The sequence below is a fragment of the Peromyscus maniculatus genome, chromosome 7 (genome assembly GCF_049852395.1).
Source record: "Peromyscus maniculatus bairdii isolate BWxNUB_F1_BW_parent chromosome 7, HU_Pman_BW_mat_3.1, whole genome shotgun sequence".
In the NCBI taxonomy this organism is placed as follows: Eukaryota; Metazoa; Chordata; class Mammalia; order Rodentia; family Cricetidae; genus Peromyscus; species Peromyscus maniculatus.
This window is the reverse complement of record NC_134858.1, coordinates 87,469,820-87,492,491: the sequence shown is the minus strand read 5'-3', so window position 1 is coordinate 87,492,491 and position 22,672 is coordinate 87,469,820. Positions and strand designations below refer to the sequence as shown.

Here is a 22,672-nt window from a genome sequence, read left to right as displayed (position 1 = left end):
GTCAGGCTTGGGCAAGCTCCTTTACCCACTGAACCCTCTTGCCAGTCCAAGACCAGGGATTCTGATGACCAGAAAGATCATCGCAATGACAATGGAATTTGCCTCTTTCTAGTCAGCACTCTGGCACCAGGGGCACATTTGGTTTTTGCAACAACTGTAGGCACCAACCATTATTCCCATTAACTGGACCAGAAAACAATGGCCCAGATAATCTACCAGGCCTGCTTAAGAGGTAGAAAACCCCAAACCCAGCTCTTCCTCCAGTTCCCGAAGGTTCCCAGAGCACTCACTGAGAACTCCAAATCAATGAAACACGAAGCTATGTGACCGGCGCTTTGTGCAGGCATTGCTCTCACTGGATTGTACACATTAACAGGTTTAGTCCTTAAAAGCGGCGCACAAAGCATACACGATTAGCAGCTCTCCCTTGTGACCTCCATGGAAACCGGAAGAGACTTTGGGAGTGTGGGGTAGAGGTGGCTAGTGGCAGAGCTGGGACTGTTCCAGAAGCTCAGGCTCTTATTACTTGGCCACATCAACTCTTCTTAAAAAGTTACTACTATTTGGTTCTTGGTCTGTGCCAGGGCTTGAGTCCTACTTTGTGCAGTCCTCACAACTGTTTCTGAAGCACGTCTAAGTAAGAGTCCAGAAGAGACTTATTGTATACGGTGTGGTGGATGGGAATTTGAACCTAGTTCCTTGTTCTTACAGAGTATGGACCATCATTTCCCCAGATGTGAGCCAGGTTGTACTGGGTACAGATGTACTGGGCTACATGGTTTCATTGAGGTGGGAGTTCCTAAAATAGGACAGTTTGGGTCAAGGCTCTCAGTGGGGAGCATGGCATAGGGCTGGGGGTGTGGAGGGAAGATGGGGCCCTGTGAATCCCTGCTTTTAGGGCTCAGGGCTCCAGTTAAGTAAAGCAGCTTAAGGTAATGAGAACAAATATACAGGGACAAGGCTTGTGACAGTAGATGCATTCTGAAGACATGGAACTTATACAGTACTACATCCAGGACATTGAGGGTATCACAGTCTGAGTATGGAAGCAGATTGGGTGGAATCCCAGTTCTCCAGGTCTGGAGTCCCTAGAAGGTTCATGGCTCCATACTTCCTAGGGCCCCAGGCTCAGTTAACTCTACTGACACCATCCTGAAATTCTTAAGATATTTAAAAAAGGAAGCTGTTATTTTCTCTCTCTCTCTCTCTCTCTCTCTCTCTCTCTCTCTCTCTCTCTCTCTCTCTTTCTTTCTTTCTTTTTTTTTTTGAGACAGGGTTTCTCTGTGTAGCTTTGCATCTTTCCTGGAACTTGCTTTGTAGACCAGGCTGGCCTCGAACTCACAGAGATCCACCTGCCTCTGCCTCCCGAGTGCTGGGATTAAAGGCGTGTGCCACCACCGCCCAGCTGTCATTTTCTTTTTGTTCTGGGTTCCAGAAATAATGCAGCTAGCCTTTCCTCTGCTGCTCACAAGGCCTTCCATTGGAGTCTGATGTGGTTTCCTCCCTGATGTCCAACAAACTGAGTCCAGGGTACCGTCTGGGCACAGGCCCAGGTTGTAGCTGGGGAAGAGCCTGGAAGCATTTGAAGGTGATGGTGATGAAGAAATGGGAAGCAGGACTTCAGGTTTGCCAGCAGGTCATCTTAAAGTCACTGCAGCTGAGCACAGGTGACCTGGGGACACCACAGAACCACACCCAGGATCTGCAGGGAATGGATGGGGTACTGTGAAAGCCGCATGCTCTCAAAAGGCATCTCACTATCACAGCCTTGTCCATTTGTCTCTGTCCTTGTCCTCCTACGTTACTTTCTTACTGTACAAAGTCCGGAGTTTGTGATCAGAGAGGGAACATTGGCACTGAAAGTGCAACTGAGCATTCACCTGACCGAGGGTAAAGACAGAGCTGGGTAAGCCTGGGAAGGGAGCACAGATCACTAATAAAAGCATTGTTGCACCGACAGTGCATGGCTGAACATTAACAACAATGTGAAGGATGCAAAAATAAACCCAGATGAGCAGGCTTGACATGTAGGAGTATAAAAAAACGCCTTGTAGACTAAAGATCTAAGGGCTGGGTGGAGAGCTCTGCAGTCAACTGCTGGGCGCATAAACGTGAGGACCAGATTTCAGCTCTGCAGCACTCACCTAAATGTTGAGTAGGTGTGGCTGCCTGCCTGTACTTCCAGTCTCAGAAGACAGGGAATTCCCAATCAAGCTCTGGGGGCACTCTGGATTTGACTGGGGTCTGCTTCACTGAATAAAGTGGAAGAGTAATGGGAGATGGTCTCTGACATCCACATTGAGCCTCCACATGTACACTCATCTATGTGCACCCCCATGTGTCCACATACACTCAAACATGAATGCACAAACATGCATAGCACACGCATGAAAATGGAAAAAGAAAAAAGATTTAAAAACTCTAAATGAAAAAGGTGGTGTAAAATCTTAGCAATAAAAATTGAAGCTTAGAGACTGGCAAAACAGTTGAGCATTCAAAGTCATCGGCCACCAACGTGATGATTTGAATTCTATTCCCTGGTCTCACGTGATGGAAGGAGAGAAATGACTCCCACAAGTTGTCCTCTGACCTTCACACAGGCACCGTAGCAGGTGAGTGCCTGCCCTGCTCCCAGCAATAAATAAATAAATGTAATCTAAAATACTGTAACCTTCAAAGTAATAATCTTGGGATAAGGTTGGCTTACTTAACGAGGGAAGATATATTTAGTAATTATGAAGAAAAGATTACCAGACTTAATAATATAAAAATTCCAAGTTAGCTGTGCTGCAAGGCAACGTGAAGATGAATGATAAATGGTGGATGAGGGTATGATGTACAGCAAAAACTCCCATGCTGTGGGAATTGTTCACCAGCCACAGGCATCTCCTGGCCTTTGAAGCGAAGCTGCTGTGACTGAAGAGATGGATTTGAAATTTTATTTAAGTTCAGTGAGTTGGATGGCGATAGCTACATATATAGCTATGGCTGCTATAATGGCCAGCACAATCCTTAGAGAATATTCCTGAGGCCGTATGACTGGTAAAGTCCAGTCATACAAACAAACCATCTAAAGGACGGGCTCCATGCCCAGCAGTCCATGGCCAACACAAAATGAACCTTACAGGTCCTTTGCGTATGTATGATTGCTTCTGGTTTCGAGTTTTTTTTATGGATTCCTGTGTGTGCAATAGGGTGTGTCTCTGCATCTGTGTGCATTTCTTGAGCTTTTACTTTATCTCTTTTCCTTCTGTTTGTTTTGTCCTATTCCTATTTTTTGTTTTATATTATTTTATTATTATTCTTTAGATGCCTGTTTGTTTTCTAACAAGAGACAGAAAGGATATGGATCCAGATGGGAGGAGAGTTGGGGAGGAACTGAGAGTAGGGGGGAGGGGAACTGTAATTAGAATACATTGTATGAAAAAAAACTGTTTTCAATAAAAGAAAAAGAAAAAAGGACAGCCATATAAATTGATGAGAAAAAGACAAATAGCCCAGACAGAGAAAGATGAATAAAGTACACAAAGTAGAAATTTATAGCAGAAACACAAGTGGAAACATAAATATTTGCTCAAGGACACTTAAAGGTGTGGAGAAATAGCAAGTCCTATATCACTGATCGGAATACAGGCCCCGTGGAAAATTCTCTATTTGTGACTGAAAATGTGTGTACCTTTATGCAGCTCACCTCCTTTTCACTAAGGATAAATTAAAATAACTAATTTTAACCTACACTCATATGTGTATCTGTGTGAATATATCCATGTGTGTGTGGGTACCCTTGGAGGCTAGAAGAAGGTGCTGGATCCCCTACAACTGGAATGGCGGGCAGTTGTGGTCTACCTGATGTGGGTGATGGGAATAATACTTGGGTCTTCCGGAAGAGCAACAAGTGCTCTTAACTGCTGAGCCACGTCTCCAGCCCCTAAGAATGCATCTTATAATAACAACGGGCAGGATCTAAGGGAAGATGTAAATACAGTCCATACAGTCACCTTTTGTAAGAGTCCCGCACTAGAAGCAGCAATGAGATGACTGGAAGACGTACTCTATGACCAAGTGTGAGACTTGGTCACCAGAATAGAATGAGATCTGCTCAAATTGAATTACTCAAATCCCTGTTAAATATTTGGGTGGTTTTCAGTGTTTTTGGAAACGTCTCACATGTATACAATATATTACGATCACCTCCATATCCCATTACCCTCTCTTGTCTGCCTGCCAATGCCTTCTTTCTAACTCACACTCTTCTCACTTACACGTCTTTAGCATAATTTAGTTTTTGCCTCCTGGGAGACTGAACTCAGAACCACGTACACTCCCAGCAAGGGCTTTACCACCAAGCCATATCCCCAGGCCTCTTTTAACTTTTAGTCTTGAGACGAGGTCTTATTAAGTTCCACAGGCTGGTGTTGAACTCACTCTGGAACTCAGGAAAGCCTTTTGTTTGTCATCCTCCTGCCTCAGCTGCCAGCGTGGTTGGAATGATAGGCTTCTGCCATCATAAATAATAGGTTTCGGTGTGATGTTTCTGTTTCATATGTATACACCGTGATACTTTGTTTCTACTTGCATCAGTTTCATATATACACACCATGATACTTTGTTCCTGTTTGTATCTCTGCGCTCCCCCTAGCTCTTTGCCTCCCTTTCTCAGACCTGCTTCCGTCTCACGTGTTCTGCTACCTTCTCTGTGTTCCCCTCCTTAGGCGGCTTCCTTCCCACTCACACACCAGAATCTACGTTTAGATTTCACATATACAAATACGTGATGTTTGTCTGGCTTACTTTGATTAACATGATAATCTCCAGTTTCATCTGTTTCCCACACATGCCTTAATTTCATTGCTCTTTAACATCTGAATAAAATTCCATTGTGTGTATGTACCAAATTAAAACATATTTTTGCAGTAAAATTTTAGAGCTCATATTTCCTTTCTTCACAAGGATTAAATCACCCAAAACGGGGTGTTGGATTTAAGGCATGGTGATTTTTTTTCATTTTTTTTTATTAAGAAATTTTCTACTCACCATAAATACCACCCACAGATCCCATCTCTTCCCCCCTCCCACCCCCCCATCCCCACATCCCCCAAATCAAGGTCTCCCCTGGGGAGTCAGCAGAGCCTGGCACACCCAGCGGAGGCAGGTCCAAGCCCCTCCCCGCCGCACCAAGTCTGCACAAGGTGCCACACTGCAGGCACCAGGCTCCCAAAAGAGGCATGGTAATTTTTAAGGATGTTTAATAAGTATTGCTAATTTATTCTTTTCTGATCTATTTAGCTGACTTTTTTTTTTGTTCTCAATGTCTATTTTTGCACAATTTTTGTGAAAATTTGTGCTCAAATGACATTAATTTATTTTGCCCACAGAATTATGACTTAGAGAGGGGTTGAGGGAACTAGTTTGTTTCTCTTCCATGAAGATATTTCATTCACATGATTGGCAAAACAGTGTACTTCAGTTCAGAGCCGACCTGGGGATGTGTCTGGAAATATACATGATCTACTAGTGCAGTCGGTTAGGCTTCTTCATAGCATGGCCAAGATCTAAGAAACAGTGGACCAGGAGTGCCAGGAGCCATTACATTGTTGCCTCTAGCCTAGCTCCTAAAGCCACACAACATACCTTTCATTGCCATAATAGACTCAGATTTAAATTTCAGACTGCATTTCATTATAGGAGAAAGACCCCACAGACTAACAAGGTCTGTGGGAGGCAAGTTGCTGCTGGGATCCCCTTTGGAAAATAGCTGTGGTTGCAAAAGGTGGAACCTATGGTGCAGACTAGCATTTGGACACTAGAGGGTGGACGCTTGACGCTGTTGCTGTCATAGTGCTGGAGGCTGTCACAGTTTACTCTTGTCAGGCTGAAGACCACACACTTCAAAACACAGATATCTCTTTTCCTTTGAGGAAAGTCTATAGCCTGGACATAATGGTACAGTGGGAACACAGTGGAGGAAAGATTTTATTGTCCAAAAGCTTCACTCATGCACATATCCATTCATTCATACACCCACCCACTTATCCATCCATTCATCCATATCCACCCACCCACCCATCCTATTATTCATCCAGCCATTCATTCAGGAAACCTTCATTGTGCAGCTACTATGATCTACTTCTCCTTGATGGATGCTGAGGAGACACTAATGAGTAAGTAGCCTCCCAGACAGGCTCTTTCAGCTTGGGTTGAGGGATTTCTCAGAAGCAGTCAGCGAATGCATTGCACACCAGTGGCTTCCAGTGTCTATTCTCTGGTGCCCAGTTGGCAGGCTGCTCCAATACATTCCACATTTTATAAGCACAGCTATTCTAAAGGAACTAAAGCAAAGTCTTGCCCCACAAATGATCTTAATCTGTTACGGAGTCTTTTCATAATGAAGTAGGGCCAGGGTTTTCATCTCTTAGATCAGGATTTGTCTCTTCTTATTGCTGTGTTTTGTTTTTGTGAGACAAGGTCTTATTATATAGTTCTAGCTGTCCTGGAACTCAATATGTAGACCAAGTTGGCCTCAAACTCACACAAATCCATTTAACTCTGCCTCTTATATGCTGGTGTTAAAGGCATATGCAGCTATAGCTGACTTTTTTTTTCTGGTCTTTCAGTCTTGTCTTTGGGTCAACTACCAGGGCACAGAGCAAGGGGTCACACAACTTTGACACAGCCACAGAGAATCTCCTAGCACTGGGCAGGCTTCTGTCTCTCACTGCATGTCCTCCAATCTAGGCCCAGATCCTGGCATTCTCGTCCCTGCCCATTGTGGCCATGGCTAGCCTTTACAAAAGGACCTCTTGATCCTCTGCTGTGCAGCTCTGCTCTGGCTGAATCTACAGTTCCTGAGCCCCACCTGCCCGCCTCCAGATTTAGAAAGCCTTTGAGCCAGCCAGGTTATGAGAAAGAATGTATCTGGTTTATTAAATAGTTGCAATATGAGGGTGAGGTGGGTTGTTCTGCCCCCCCCCCCCGTTATTCTCCCACCATTGCTGTGCTCCTCGTCTCTCTGGGGAGCAGCTCTATGTCAGGGATAGGGCACTCACCTTCCAGAACGTTCTGTCAGTTGCCTTTACAAAGAACTCAGCACCGATCATTTGCAAATGCTGGTCTCACATCTATTTTAAGCTCTTCTTTTTCCCCAGAGCAGGTGAGACAGGGAGTGTTTGTTGTTTGCAATGAAGCCAGGCTTCACTGAGGAATGGCAGAATGGTCTGCTCTTTCTGCCTGTACCCCAACACACCCTCTGGAGGCGGTGTGGGTGAGAATGGGAAGACAGGTGTTTTCTTCACATCCCAGTTGCAATTATCTTTGTGTTTGGCCAGCACTGCCAGGTGAGCTATTACAACCAGGGATGATCCATTTCCCATGAATCATGGTCCCCTACTCCCGTCCCATGACATCCCCTTTCTCCAAGCACAGGTCACATAAACATAGATGGAAGTCTGGAGACAGTCTAATTTTGGGGACCCAAAAACAGTCTTTCACTTGGAAAGCACCCTCTAAATTTATAAGCTCTCTCAGGAGCCGCCTTCCTTTTGTGGGGAGGGAAAACACCTTATTCCCTACCTGGAAAATGCCTACCAGAAAGAGCAGGATAACATTCTCTCTTCTGGCAAATGTGGTATTCTCTGGATAATACCTGTCTTCACTTGTCTTCCCCACTGTCCAGAGCTAGGGCAATGGGAGGTTGACAGGGCTGGCTTTCCTGCCTTGCTTCTGGAGCACAGACTGCAAGGCTGCTGGTTGTCTGGACTTCAAGTGTGACATGGTTGTCACTTTTCAATCTACGAGGTAGGTATTAGCTGCCATTTCAGAACAAGAAAACTGACAGAGACCCTGTCATTCCAGAACACCCACAATGGCTCTTCAGGGGGCCATTTGTGAAGGGGTGAGGCTGGAACTCCAGGCCTCCTGAGTTCTTCTGGCTTTCTTTCCTGCTTCCTGCTGTCTGAGGCACTAAGCCACCCCCAGCAGGGGCACTGGGATAAGTCGCTGGACTAGTGATGTGTATGTCAGCACCATGTGAATGATTTGGCCTGTAAGACAGCTTAGTGGGTGAAAGTGCTTGCTGCTGAGTCTGACAACCTAAGTTTGACCCTGGGGCCCCAGATGCTGGAGGAAGAACTAACCCCTGCATGTTGTTCCCTGGCCTTTCCTTGCGCATGCCTCTCCTCCCCACAAAAATAAGTAAACAAAATGTAGTGAAAAATTAGAAATATATTAAAAACCACAAGTCTTGAGGTATCTTCAAGGGAGGTTGTGTTCCAATGGGAGAAGAGGAGGAGGTGGCCAGAGTCTGCAGCCTCATTGCTCTTGGATCGCTTGCTTTAAATCTGCACTGTCAAAATATATGACTTTTGTCTCTAGGAGCCAATCTGGTCCTGGGTGAATGATCCCTGGGCCCCATGGGGACTGGTCTTGGCAAAAGCAGGATAGACCTTAATCTGCTACTATCTACATAGAGGGTAGCAAGGTGTCCCCATCCCAAGTGTCACCAGGTCCTCCTGGTGTTGTGACACTCCTGTTTTGGGCTGGTTGCAGTACTGGCAGGACTTTGTGTGATCTCAGGTCTGTCTCCCCATCTAAAGACTCCATTGGCCTGGCTGATCTCCAGAAACCTGTCTCAAATCTCTGAGCCCTGAAACTCTAGGTTTTTCTCTTGTTTTCTCTACTTTCAATTACAGTCCTTCCTTGTTGAGCCTGGACTCTGGCCTCCTCACCCCTGGGGTCTGTGCTAGCTCTCCATTCACCGACTGATCCAACTGTGTTGAGTGTGGTGGGCTTCTCGCTTATCTGTTGCCCCCACTCCCAGACATTCTGTCCAGGACTGCGCAGATGAGGACAAAGCTTAGGGGAACAGTCCCTTTCTCCATATGTCCATGTCTAAGTGGAACTCCGCGGACACTATTATCAGGTGAAGTGTGACCATCCACGTCAGGCCATTGTTAGTGGTCCCAATCTCCCATCCTGCAGCAGCTCTGCTTTGCTGAAGAACCTTTGATGGGCTCAGAGGCACTGACAAGGCTGAGGTGAGTTGTCCTAGATGCTCAGCTGAAGGCTAAAGAACACAGTGGCTATTTGAATCCCGCTCAGCAGCCTGGCTCTCGTGCCTCTGCTTCTGGGTCCATGTGGCCGGATGGCACCTCTCTCATTTCTGCAGAAGCTCATCATCTGATGGCATCTTCTAACATTCTCACCCCAAAGCTTGTGTAGGCTTACAGAAAGATTTCTAACCCTCTCAATTGTGCAATTAGGGACTACGGAATACAGAAATTCACCTTATCTGTTGACGTGTCCACTGAGAGGGCATCTATGTCCTAGCAGAGTCCCTTCTGTTGAATTTGGACATCCATGATGCTGGTCCTCTGGTTTCAGCAACTCTCCTGATATCCTGGGAGGCCCCAACAGATGAATTCTTCCGAACTAAGGGCAAGTTACCTCTGCAGGCTCACTTTGCTCATCCCTTGTAATGAAGAGTCCTCCCGGTTATTATGAAATATGGGTTGTCATGGTGATGGAGGAAAGGTCCTGAATCGGAAAAGGGGTGATGATTAATGCTGAAATATCTCAGGAAGTCTCCCGCCCCTGAGCTGGGTTCAGAATCCAGCTTTGTCTCTGCTCATATACTGGCAGCTGTCTTGAGGTCACCAAAGTCTTAAGGCCCTGGGGACCCAGACTGGCCTGACTGTATTTCATGGGGGCTCCAGGAAAAGGGCTGTCTTGGTTGCAATAAGACTCTCTGCCATGCCTTCCACTCTCTATGAGCCTCTTTGTCCCCCATTCCTTCACCCTTCACTGTTATGATGCACCCACCACAGATACCATATGCTCTTTGTGTGTGTGTGTGTGTGTGTGTGTGTGTGGGGCAGTGTCTCATGTAGTCACTGCTAGCCTCAAACTCCCCATGTAGCCAAGTATAGAAGACAGAGGAAGGCCCCAGTGAATGTGTGCCGTTGATATGAGCACAATTATGACAAGGATCCCAGTGCCTTCCCCAGGCTTAGGGAATTGGCAAAGCCTTCCTCCAGTCCAAGTGTTTATGAATGATTGACCACTGGTTAAAAACACTATCAACCACAGCCCCTTCCTCCTGGATAACTGACTGCAGCTTGAGACTGCTGCCTTACAGAGACCTCTTACTGAGATTTAACTAAACCTGCCTCATTGTTCCACTGTATACCACAAAGCTACCTCTTTGGATCAGATATAAAAAAATAAATACACTGAAATTTCAGGGTTCTATTATAGTTGGGGCTCTCTATCAGAGTGAGTACATCCTACAGAGCCCAGCTTTTCTGCGTCTGTCTGTTCATTCTCCTATCACCTCAATTAGGTCAATCCCTGAAGCTGTGCACAATGCAGCAGTCAAGGATGACCTTGAACTTCTGATCCTCCTTCCACAACCTCCTGAGTCCCTGGATTACAAGCATGCATCATCATGCCCAGTTTATGATGACACTCTGGGGATAGATACCAAGGCTGCTTTATGCATGTTAGGCAATTGCTCTACTAAGGGAGCTGCATCCCCAGTCCCAGAAAGCATGCATTCTGGCTTTCTGTTCCTGCTCTTTGTTTACAGTTCCAGGCATTCTGTGGTAGCCAGATTCTGGGCCTGGTAAGAGAGCCTCCTGAATCCACCCGCATAAGAGTGGTCTCCATGACCCCTTCTGTGTACATTTCTGAACTCCAGAGCTTGATTATTTTCTGTGCACATGCTGCATCTATCAGTCATTTTCACTTTGCGTCTTGGTCCATTCTCTCCCTGCTTCATGGCCCCTGGTTCCTGCCAGCCCTAAATACCTCCACTTTAAGGACGTGCAGGATTGCCATGGCAATGAGATACTGTTTTAACCTTACAATCGGTATCTTCCCTAATTCTTTTTGACAACTGCTTGAGCTGAAGTCTGCATGCTGTATCTTTAGGCAAATCCTATAATATTAATGAGTCTCTCTGGTAAAATGTGAAATTAAAAACTACCAGATACAGTTTCTGAGCAAACCTATCTTGTCAGAGAGCTTTCTTTTCTTTTCTTTTTTTTTTTTTGAGAGAGAAACTTAAAAGCATTTCTGTTTTCCTAGCAGTTTTTTGTTTGCTTCATTTCAGGCATGCAGCAGGTATCCTGTTAATGTTGCTGACTAGATGGTGTGGGGTCCTGCCCCACCGAACTTAGGTCCCCCGAAAAGGGAGACATGGAATTAAGGAAAGGTAAGTGCACTGCTCACCGGTTCCCCAGCCTCCCCCCTACCTCTAGACAATCAGACACAGCAGTGAACCAAGTCAGGCAAGGATTCATTTATGTAAAAACACAAGCTCCTTTTAAAGCATAAAGAAAACAAGACCTGGCGGGGACAAATGCCCCCATTGGGTCAATCAGCTTAAAGGTTACCCAATCACACACTTAGTCTACAGTATTTATAGTGTTGTCTATGAGGGAATCATGTAGTGACATCATCTTTCTTGACCTGAAGCTCCAATCATATTTTTTGGTAAATAACTTGGGTTTCACCCTCTACACTTTCCTGGGGGCCAGCTTTACTAGCACCTGGATCCATAGGCCCTTTCCCCCACAGAATGGACTGGCCTTAAACATTAGCCTGGCTTCTTGGGTTTCTGCTAAATGATTAGAATGCCACCATCCCTGCCATTTGCCAATGATGAGCCAGTGACTATGCTGGGCACTGGAGGGGCCATGATGCACCAGGCAGGATCCTACCCTCAACTGTCTTAGGGTGGTAGGAAAGCAAAGGTGTGCACTGGTCCTGCACATAACAGCATGCTCTTTCAGAAGGTTTCAGAGAAAGGACAGCTGCCTCTGGGAGCTGGCCCTGCTCAGAATGTTTGACATGTCTTTGCTTTCCAATCAGGGATCTCTCAGATTTGATCTTCTCTTGACCTTTTAATTTACATTTTTTAAATTGAAAGTAGATTTTTTTTCATACAATCTATTCTATTTACAATTTCCCCTCCCTCTACTCCTCCCAGTTCCTCCTCACTTCCCCTCCCATGTGGACCCACACCTTCTTTGTCTCTTCTTAGAAAATAAAAAGTTATCTGAGGAATAATAATAAAATAAGACAAACAAACAAAGAAACAAACAAAAAGCCAAACAAACCGACCAGAATATGACAAAACAACTGAACAAGAAAAAGAGCCCATGAAAAAGCTCGAGGAACATATATAGACACAGAGAAACACACTATCGCACACACCTGTAAAAGCACAGGTATGACATGTACATTAAAGTGTATTGATCTTGTTTCAGCTTCATGAATTTTTACATCTGTATAAACCTAAATTCTTATACGTCTGTGTGTCCCTGCAGGGTCACTCAGGTCAAGGCAAATTTGGAGGGGCAGAGTGAGACAGGTCCTGGGCTGTATACTCCTCCCATGCCTCTCCTATAATTAGGTTTAACAAAGTTAATGCTTACAGCTGCCTGGATTAATTTCATGTCTTTACTTTAAAAAACTAATGTGAAACATGTACCACCAACTTTATCTTATTGTGTTTTAGGTGTATAGTATAGTTAACCGTAAGCGCCTGGTTCTGCAGCAGATCTCCAAGGCTTTTTATTTTTGCACAATTAAACAGATTGTCATTGTCCCATCCCCAGCTATTTGCTCAGACCTTGACAATCACCATTCTGCTTTTGCTTCTACAGGACTGACTGTTTAGACACCTCCTACACAGGTATGACCATGCAGTTTTGATCATCCTGTGATTGGTGTGTGTGTGTGTGTGTGTTTTTCTTTTTTCCGCTTGGCATAATGATCTCCTGGTTCACCTATGTTGTTGCATACAGCAGGTTTCCTTCTTTTAGGGTGGAATTGTCATTGTGTGGACATATCACATGCTGTTTATCCATTCATCCATTAATTAGCTTTTGGGCCATGTCCACCTTTTTGCTCTTATAAATAATGTTGTGATGGACAGGAGAGTGAAGATACCTCTTTGAGATCTTGTCTTGCAATTTTTTTTTGGATAAGGACTTGGATACAGAATTGCTGATTATGTGGAGTTCTGCTTTTTGTTTCCCCTTAGGACCTTGATACTGTTTTCTATAATTGCTTTAGAATTTTATATTCCTAACAATAGTGCACAGGGTTCTAATTCTTCCATATTGCCAACATCAATTGTTTATTATTATTATTGTGGTTGTTGGTGGTTTGGTTTTTTTTTTTTTTTATTTAATGCGACAGGGTTTCTCTGTATAGCCATGTCCTGGAATTTGCTCTGTAGACCAGGCTGGCCTTGAACTCTCAGAGATCCACCTTCCTCTGCTGTTCAAGTGCTGGGATTAAAGGTGTGTGCCACCACCACCCGGCAATTATTATTATTTTTATAGTGGCCATCTTAACAGATGTGAGGTACTTTGTCCTTGTGGCAGGTTCTAACTTATTGCCCAGGCCAGGGTGAGCAAACTTGTCCTAGTTGTGGGTAAGTAGATAAAGCTGGTGGTTAGGCAGAAGGTGAGTCACATGGGTGAGGTGTTCTGATTTGGGTCTTCCCTTGCTACTCCATGTGATTGGAGGCAGCTGGCTCTCACATGTCTGGGGCCAGTGCACTTCACTTGGTGTTGAGGTGATGGAGCTTTGCAGGACAAGGACAGCAGCTGTGGGGGAGGGATGACGGAGAAACTGTGATGACACCTTTGGCTCCTTGAAAATAAATGCCTGTGTAAAAGAGATCTGTGAAATTCCCCTGGGAACACATGGCTAGAGGCTGGGCAGCAGTTAGGGGCATGGGGAAGGGCTTGCAATAACACAACCATTGATGGGTGCAGGGTGTCAGCACGGATGCTGGGATGGTATGAATAGTTGGAAAAGGAATGAGATGCTCTAGATAGGTATGTGCTGGTTCCTAGTGATCTTTTGAAAGACATGGTTAATAGACGTGGATCTCATATAACTCTGGGATTTTTCAAAAGTTGATACCACCTTTTCAGGTCCATAATGATAGCACCCACCTATCTTTCTCTCTCTCTCTCTTTTTCCCCCAAAACTGTCCCCCACCCTCTGTGTGTGTGTGTGTGTGTGTGTGTGTGTGTGTGTGTGTATGTGTGTATGCACCTGTATGTGGTATACATGTACAAGCATGCATACAAGCACTTATGCACATGTGTGCAGAGGTCAGAGGAAGATATTGGGTGTCCCGTTCGATTACTCTCTACCTTATTCCCTGAGCCTGGGTCTCATCATTTTTGGCTGGACTGGCTGGACAGCAAGCTCCAGGGACCCTTTGTCTCTACTCCACATAGCTTTGGGGTTAAAACATAGGCATGTGGACAGCCAGGCCTGACATTTTATGGAGGTCTTAATGCTTGTGTAGTAACTGCTCTTACCCACTGAGCCACCTCCCCAGCCTCCACGCACACCTCTCTTTTAAAGATGGGTTTGCCACTTGGGAACAGGGTAGCCTTGGGGAAGCTACTTAATTTGTGTTGGAATTTCTTCCTGTGCAGAGTGGGGACAATAGTCATACCTCCCTCATAGGGATTCATGAAGAATTAAATAAGACCATATACGTAAATCTCTTAATAGTGTGTCTAGCCCAAAAGATTGTTCCAATTAATGGTTCTTGTCATCATTAGTATTGTTATGGTTGATCACAGATAGACAGTTTGGGAATTTCACTTGCAGGATTTTTCAATACCATTCAACATTTACTGAGTTTATTGTTTGGGTCAGGAGCTCTGACAGACACTGTCGGGGCAACAAAAGAGTCTAGGGCAAGCTTCCTGTTTCATGAGATCCGACACTAGAGCTGATGAGAGTCTACATGTGAATACCTTGAACAAGTAGCAGATGTGATAAGCATTCAGGCACAGAGGGGTAAGCAGGGCTCAGAGGTTGGGGTAAGAACTGGCTGGGGCTGATGCAGGGATGTCTGTGTCTCTGCCGACTGAGCTGACGTATGGCTTAGCTACATCTCACCAGTTTGGTTCAGTTATTTTTGGAATGGTCCTGTAATAGTTTTGCTTCGGTGAGTGCAGGGAAAGCTTAACAAATGTCTTTCCTAACCTACACTATGCCTCCCGATGTACCCAGGAACACTAATTGGATGCCAAGTGCTTTCTTTCCTGCTGCAGGAAATGTCAGGTTCTAATAATACCCCATTATTAGATCCACATAATTTCCTGTCTGGACAATCTAACAGCCTCTATACTACTCTTCCTGTTTAAAATACTCTCTTATGAGATATCCTCACCCTCACTGCACTGGAATTTCCACTTTGCTACTTAAAAGACTTCAATGGTGCCCTATTAGATGGGTCTGGGAGCTAAAGAATGGAGAAGGGCACAAGTGGATGAATATTGCTTCCAATGATACTTGTGGGGTGTCTGTGCCATTTAGAGATCTTGGTCTTAGGGTATAAAGAGTGAGCCTCCCAAAAATTGTAATAAGAGACCCATTAAATTTCAAATCCTGGCTGTTACTTGGTAACTCTGAATGTCCGTTATGATGATTGACTGTGATAAGGTTGAAATAGAGTGCTGCCAGCCAACGAGAGGCAGAGAAAAATGTATGTGGCACCAAGGTGATACTCTGAGGGCAGCTTTTATACTCTCCTATCAATTTTGATGAACAAATGTTGCAGCCACAGTTTGAGAAGGGCACGGTGACTAGATGCCCAGACCACAAGATAAACTACAAAAGCAGCCTGCCTGGATGAGAAGAGGTCCTGAGAGTGAAGGTCTTCTCATATGGAGGACAGTGGAAGCAGATGACAGGACCAGCTATGGCCTTGAGACCAGACACAACAGCAAAGGTGAAGTCCACTTACTCTTTTTTATTCATTTGTATGTGCATTGTGTGTGCGCATGTGTATGCATGTGTGCATTCATGTGGAGGCCAGAGACTGATGTCACATGCCTTTCCTCTATCAGTCACCACATTTCTTTTCGAGACGATGCTACTCATTGAATCAGAAGTTCAATTTGACTAGGCCAGTTGGCTATTGAGCTTCAGGGATCTGCCTGGCTTGCTGTTCTCCTGCCGAAGGTTGGGGTTACAAGCATATGTCACCATGCCTGACTTTTCACGTGGGATCTGGGGACCCAAACTCAGGTCCCAGTGCTTTCGTGGTAGGCACTTTGCCAACTGAGCCACCTCCCCAGCTCCTAATTTGTTTTTAAAAGAGAAAAGGAGACCCCTTCAAGGGACTGTTCCCAAAAGTTCAGTCAAGCATGTGGATCTGTGGCACACGAAGTGGACTGTCCTGGATTCTCTTGGTCACCACCCAGACTTCTCCCAGCTTCGGGCTTGAAGCACTTCATTTTTTGGCTACAGGGAATGTTGCAGGCTCACACTTTTCAGCTGTGTCTCTCTTTACAGAGATTGTTCTCAGACTGGAGAGCCATCTCAATGTTCTGGTCCTTGGTGGTACAGTCTACATCTCATGACTGGGTCACATGAAGATTAAAAGGTCTGCTCACCTTGGCCCAACATGAGATACTCTTGAGGGCTACCTGCCATTCTTTTTTTTTTTTGTTTTGTTTTTTTATTATTATTATTATTATTATTTTACAACACCATTCAGTTCAACATAATAGCCACAGAATCCCTTGTTCTCCCCCTCTCGCCCACCCCTCTCCCCAGCCCACCCCCCATTCCCACCTCCTCCAGATCAAGGTCTCCCCCTGCCATTCTTTTCTTCACATAATTGGCTGAGGTCTGGTTTTAGTGCATCACAACCCAACTTCTGTCAAGTCATTCTACTTCCTTCACTCACCTGCAGATGCCGAACTCAACAACACAGTCTAACAAACCTCATTCATGCAAATATTTATCTCCAAGTCTGTTCTTGAGAAATGTAACTTGTAACAGCCCCATTCATTATCCGTCTGTAGGGGAGTTGGCTCAGAACACATCCAGACACCAAATTCTTAGCACGAAGATTTATTAACCCAGAGGGACAAGTGCATGGAGGAGATGGGGGGGATGGGATGGGGGTTGGGAAGTGGGAGTAGGAGGTGGGGGTGGTGCCGCTGGATCAGGCAAAAGGAGACAACAAACAGCAGGTGTTTTTGTTTTTTGTTTTTTTCAACACCAGTGGGTTTTAAGGAGAAAAGGGGAAGTCTGTGCTATGGTGAGTAGGGTGAGTTGGTAAGTCCTGATTGGACAGGTTAGCCAGGGTACCTAATAATGTATTTTGATTGCTGCACCTTTGTGTTTTGGTAGTTGGACATTTGTGATCAGTCTTAGGAATGAGTCAGTGGCTAAGTAAGGGAACAGGCTTTGGGGGCTAGCTTTAGGAATGTAATCTAACAGTTTAGCAAGGGAAAGGGCAAAACCTGTCTGCAATGATTGGGCATGCATCCTTTTATCAACTGCTAAGAACACTGTTATTGAGAATTTGAGGCACTCTATCTTGGACCATGAGGATGGGATCACATTATATAAATTTATTGAAAGCTAACACGACAATCTGATTCAATTCAAATAACTTTGAGGTCATCATATCAGCCACAAATGAGTTGTATATGAGCTTCTGTCCTTTAAAAGTTTGTTATTTTGGATATTTGTTACATGAAACTGAGCAATTCGGATACATATATCAAATTAGAGATGGGGATTATGAGTTGAATAGATATAGAAAAGAATAGATTTGAGAGATGGACTTGTGAAGCAAACAGTTAGGTGATATTGAATGCTGTTAATGAATAAAGAAGGAAGAGGTAGAGGCCAATGACTGAACCTGGGTACAATATTTAGAAAGAAAAGAAGAGAAGGATCAAAAAAAGAGGCTGAGTCAGAGGAACTACCATGGAGGATAACTATGAAAGTGTTGCTGTAGATGGAAGTTCTCTTGTGTCCAGCAGCCATTGGGTCGCAAATAAACATACAGAGGCTTATATTAATTACAAGCTGTTTGGTCTATGGCTCAGGCTTATTAGTAACTAGCTCACTCATCTTAAATTAACCCATTTCTATTAATCTATATATTGCCACGTGTCTCATGGCTTTACCTGAGTTCCATTACATCTTGCTTCTCAGGCAGAAGCACATAGTGTCTCTACTGACTCCAACTTTTTTCTCTCTGTATCTCTCTTGGATTTCCCGTGGGGCTGTCTCCTATCTTGCCATAGGCCAAAGCAGCTTCTTTATTAACCAATGGCAGTAACATATATTCACAGCATACAGAAAGACCATCCCACAGCATGTTGCCAGTTTGGGAAGCCACAGAGAAAAGAAAAACAAGATGCTGCAAAAAGGTGTAGCCAGTGGGTCCTGATCACCAAACACAATTAAATACTAAGGTTTGATAAAGGGCAACCATGGCCCTTTCCTGGCCAGTCTTGGGCTTGATGGTTTAATAAGAATCCACTGCTTTTGTTACTTCTGCACCCATGAGTCTGTTGCAAGTCTCAGCCTCTTCACCCTTTCACCAGGCTAGCTACTATCTATCTACTTAGACTTGGCTTACCCCTAATTCTTCCAAGATGCCTTCTTTGACTTAATTCTCTGCCCCATTGCCTCCCAGGATTAGCCGTCTGCCTTTGGACAGTCAACCTGTTTTCTGTCATGGCCCCGATGGCATTGCTTTGCCACTGTGGCTGAAACTATTTTTTCATTGTCTGCAATGGTTTGTGAAATTCTATGGTACATAGCGTGGAGCATCTATTTATATCACAGGTTATATTTAAAAGCCTATAGGTACTCTACAGTTATCTGTGGAATGACATAAGAGTTCACTGCAAGTCACTCAGCTAGCTTGAATTTTCTATCTATGTAAGAATCCCATCACAAAACCTTCTATTAAGATCTTACACACATTTTTCTTGAAATTTTAACTTTATGAAATCCATGTGCAAACTTTTGGCTATCGGACACAGTGAAGGGATGCTCACAAGGTCAGAGGTAAGGACTGTCCACTGCTGGTCCAGCTTCCATTAGAACTCTTGTCTCAACCCTTAGGGGACCTGCCCACTCTTCCACAATTCTTGTGACAAGAACATTTAGGTAGAGTTTTTTCATTCTCCCCAGTACCTTTAAACCCTCTTCTGTGAGCAAAAGACGTTACCTCCCACTCTTCATAGGTTTCTATGCTAGTCCTAATTTGGAAATAATCACTACAAATTGGATTTCTATTCAGCACCTCCTACACCTCCCTATGAACTCTAGCACATTAACAAATACCAAAATATTCATGCAAAAATATTTCTCCCTTTAGAGAACACTCTTCTCTGTTCCAGGCACCTCTGTTTAATGTCATCTGATCAGAGCTGACTATGCATTTAATTATAATCTTTCTGTAGCCTGACATCATTGTGTCAGACATGCAGGGAAGAGAACTCTGAGCTGGGGCTGAGGGAGCAGACAATGGAAAAATGACAGCACGTAAGGTACAGAAAACCCCTCTCCCAAAATGTGAAAGAAACTGGAGCAGAAGACACAGCAGCAAGGAATAAATTGATAGTATTCAAATAAATGGAGAATTACAACCTCCCGCCTGGAATTTGAAAAGTGTCATGGAAGATGTAAGTTTCTAGCAGAAACAGAGACTTTCTTTACTGCTGTGAGGCAACCCATTGGCACACATCTCACTCTGAAACCTCTGTTTGTCAGGAACCAGTAGGAATAGGTCTGTGGGGAGCCTGGGAAGAAGGTATGGAATGATCTTTTTAGAACAGTATTCTCAATGGGAGAGATGTTGTCCCCCATGCAATGTTTGGCACTGTCTGAGACATTCTTGGTCATTACAACCAAAGGTCTAGGTGGGGATTTCTCTGGCATGGGGACAGTGAAACATCATACACATGGCAGAAGCATTCTACCCAGCCCTCTGGGTGATCAGTAGTACTAAGACGGCATTCTTGCAGATAAATTGTATTTACTGAGGGAAAGAATAATTTTGTTTTTCTAAGATCATAGTTTTTGTGTTAATTGGTTGTTTAAATAGTGTTCATCAGTCAAGTAAGAAAAAAATTAACTATATGCTGCTTTCAAAAACTCATCTTACAAAGGCTATCATAGAGGATGACAGGATCACTGTATTCATGAACTTAGCAGTACTGTGGTTGCCCGCACAAGACCTGCACATGATCAAGCCAGTCAATGTTCTAGCATGGAGTGGGAAGGGATTCATGAACTCCCAACCTTAACTGAAGAGCTATGAAAAATTGGTGGCTTCTAGACAGTCAGTTTTCTCTTATAGGCCAACCATGCTGCATGCTGGCCCTACACCCAGGAATATATCTATATCTATGTACACACACACACACACACACACACACACACACACACACACACACACACACACACACATTTATGTATAAAGCCATTACAAATTGGAGTTGATGGATTATTCAAAAAATGAGGACAAGAAGTTTGGAGTGGGTAGGAAGTGAGGTTGAATCTAGAAAGAGTCTAGGGGAAGGAGTGGGTGTGGATATCATCAAAATACATGTATGAAAATTTCAAAAAAATGAATAAAAATGTTTAAGACTCTGTATTCATATCAGAAAACTATGAACAAAATCAGAAAATATCATTTAAATGTAAATAAAAGCTTAATTCAGACAAGAAAGATAAAAGCAGAACTTTATGAAGAAAAAGTGTACAGTGGCCAAGGTACAGCTCTTTTGTCATTAAAATTGTAGTGCAAAGAAAAAGTGAAAAATCCACTGAAGAACTAGAAGGGAAAGGACTAGACACAAACCAGCAGGAGAAACCATTAGCTTGTCTTGCTATGGCACCCCGGCAAGTCTCCTTTCCTAAGTGAACACAGGCATTGTGGGTGATAAAGTGAACACGGACCTAAAAGTCAGAAGACCCACGCCTTTTCAAGAGCCTCTAGAACTTTCATTTAAGAACCATAAAGCTGATGGTCAAGAGAAATACTAACCTATCAAACAAAACGAAACAAAATACAAAAAGGAACTGGTTCAAATAATATTTCAAGCTCTTAATGCAACAAAACTATAAAAATAAAGATAAAAGCAGTAATGAAAAGCCCAAAATTATCTTTAAACAACTTTGTTTTAAGGAAGGATGTAAAGCTGTGAACCTCTAAAGCTGAGCCTCTTGGTACGGCAGCGATTAGCCTTATGGAGCACTGGAAATTGGGTCTGTCTGGACTGAAGTTGCTATGAGGATAAACAGTGGTTTTCTAAGATAGAGCATAAAGAAAGAGTGTGAAATGTTTTATCAGTATGTTTTCATTGGTTACACCTTGAACTGATTGTAGGTATACAAAATATAATATACTATTAAAATCAATTTCCCCTCTCTCTTCTTCCTAGACTTTAGAATGTAGATCCTATGTTTGATAGGAACAGATGTCATTACATTTTGATTGGACACTTCTGCTCTAGGATATCCGTGTCAGCAAGAATTTCTTTCTGGGCTTTGTTAAATAAAGTTCAAACTGAGCTCAGAAATGATTTATTTGTTATGATTAGCATTTCTTTGTGTGTGGAGAAGGGACAGCATGCGTGTAAGGAGGTCAGAGGAAACCCCGAGGAGCTGGTTCTCTTCTCTACCATAGCTTTTGTTACCTTGCTGGCCCAACGTGAATTTTATTTGATACATTCTGTTAAGGTTAGAACCAGAAAAACATCTGAAAAAGAAGAACAATGAATGTAAATATGCTTCTATTAGGTATTAAAAACAATGTTTGAAACCCATAAAGCAGCCAGACATAGTGGCCCATACTCATGGCACCAGTCAGGAGGTAGAGGCAGGAGGGTTCACCTGCTTAAGATTGACCTAGTCTATATAGAAAATTCTGGATTCTAGCCTAGTCAGAGCTACCCAGTGAGACACTGAATCTGTCTGCCATCACTCTGCACACATACACACAAAAAAACCAAAACAATGCAAAGTGTTTTGTAAGCTTACAGATATTTAACTATGCTACAATTCTAGGGCAGAATTAAATGAAGAGATTAATGTGAGAGAATGGAGACTCCAAAAGTGAATTCAAGGACATCTGGGAGTTGAATATTTAATTAAGATGACATGATGAAGCCTTTTTATTTCCCAGCAAGAATGGGTTATTCAAACTGTGGTGCTGGGGAAGTGGCTAGTTATTTAAGGAGACTACACTCAAACAAACAACAAAAGGCTTCTTGTTAGGTGAATATGCAAGGCCGAGCAGACATCAGGCAGGTGGACAGATGGGAAGACTATTCCAGAAAAATCCTGGCCCCTCAAATGTCCTTTAGTCCACCAGGCTTTGTCAAAGCTCATATTTCCAGTTTTCTTCTGAAGCAGAAAGAGCTGCACATAACAAATGTTAGGCCAAAGAGTCGGCAGCACTTGGAGTCCTTTAAGAAGATACAGATCACCTACAAAGACAAGAAATAAAGTGGCTAGAAAAGTGACCACTGACCAATGCATGTTCAGGATACTCAATAACTGCCAGGCAGAATCAGTGGGGAAGGTACCATGGAAGAAACCCCACTCATCATGGCAAGAAGGGATAGCTGCTTCAGAATGTCAACCCAGGATGCTTGTGATCCAAGCTGGGAAAGCCACAGTGCTTTTAAAAAGTGTGTGTATGTGCATGTCCATTTTGCTGTTTTGACATGTGCGGAGGCAGAAGTCAGTCAGGACGTCTTTCCATGATCTCCTCTCCACCTTCCTTTCTGAGGCAGGGTCTCTCATTGAACCTGAAGCTTACCATTTTGGCTCGACTGCATAGGCAGCTAGCCCCAAGGGTCCA

The 22,672-nt window shown here is 43.9% G+C and overlaps 1 protein-coding gene across 1 annotated transcript in view; it reads left to right on the top strand.

Moving 5' to 3' along the window:
* The window catches only part of Ankrd34c (ankyrin repeat domain 34C), an 81,971-nt gene that overhangs the window by 1,413 nt on the left and 57,886 nt on the right, over window positions 1-22,672 (top strand). Inside the window, exons 2-4 of the mRNA XM_006991495.4 lie at window positions 11,108-11,209; window positions 12,666-12,694; window positions 15,602-15,772. The gene's annotated coding sequence lies outside the window, so the exon portion shown is untranslated. The remainder of the gene's footprint in view (window positions 1-11,107; window positions 11,210-12,665; window positions 12,695-15,601; window positions 15,773-22,672) is intronic.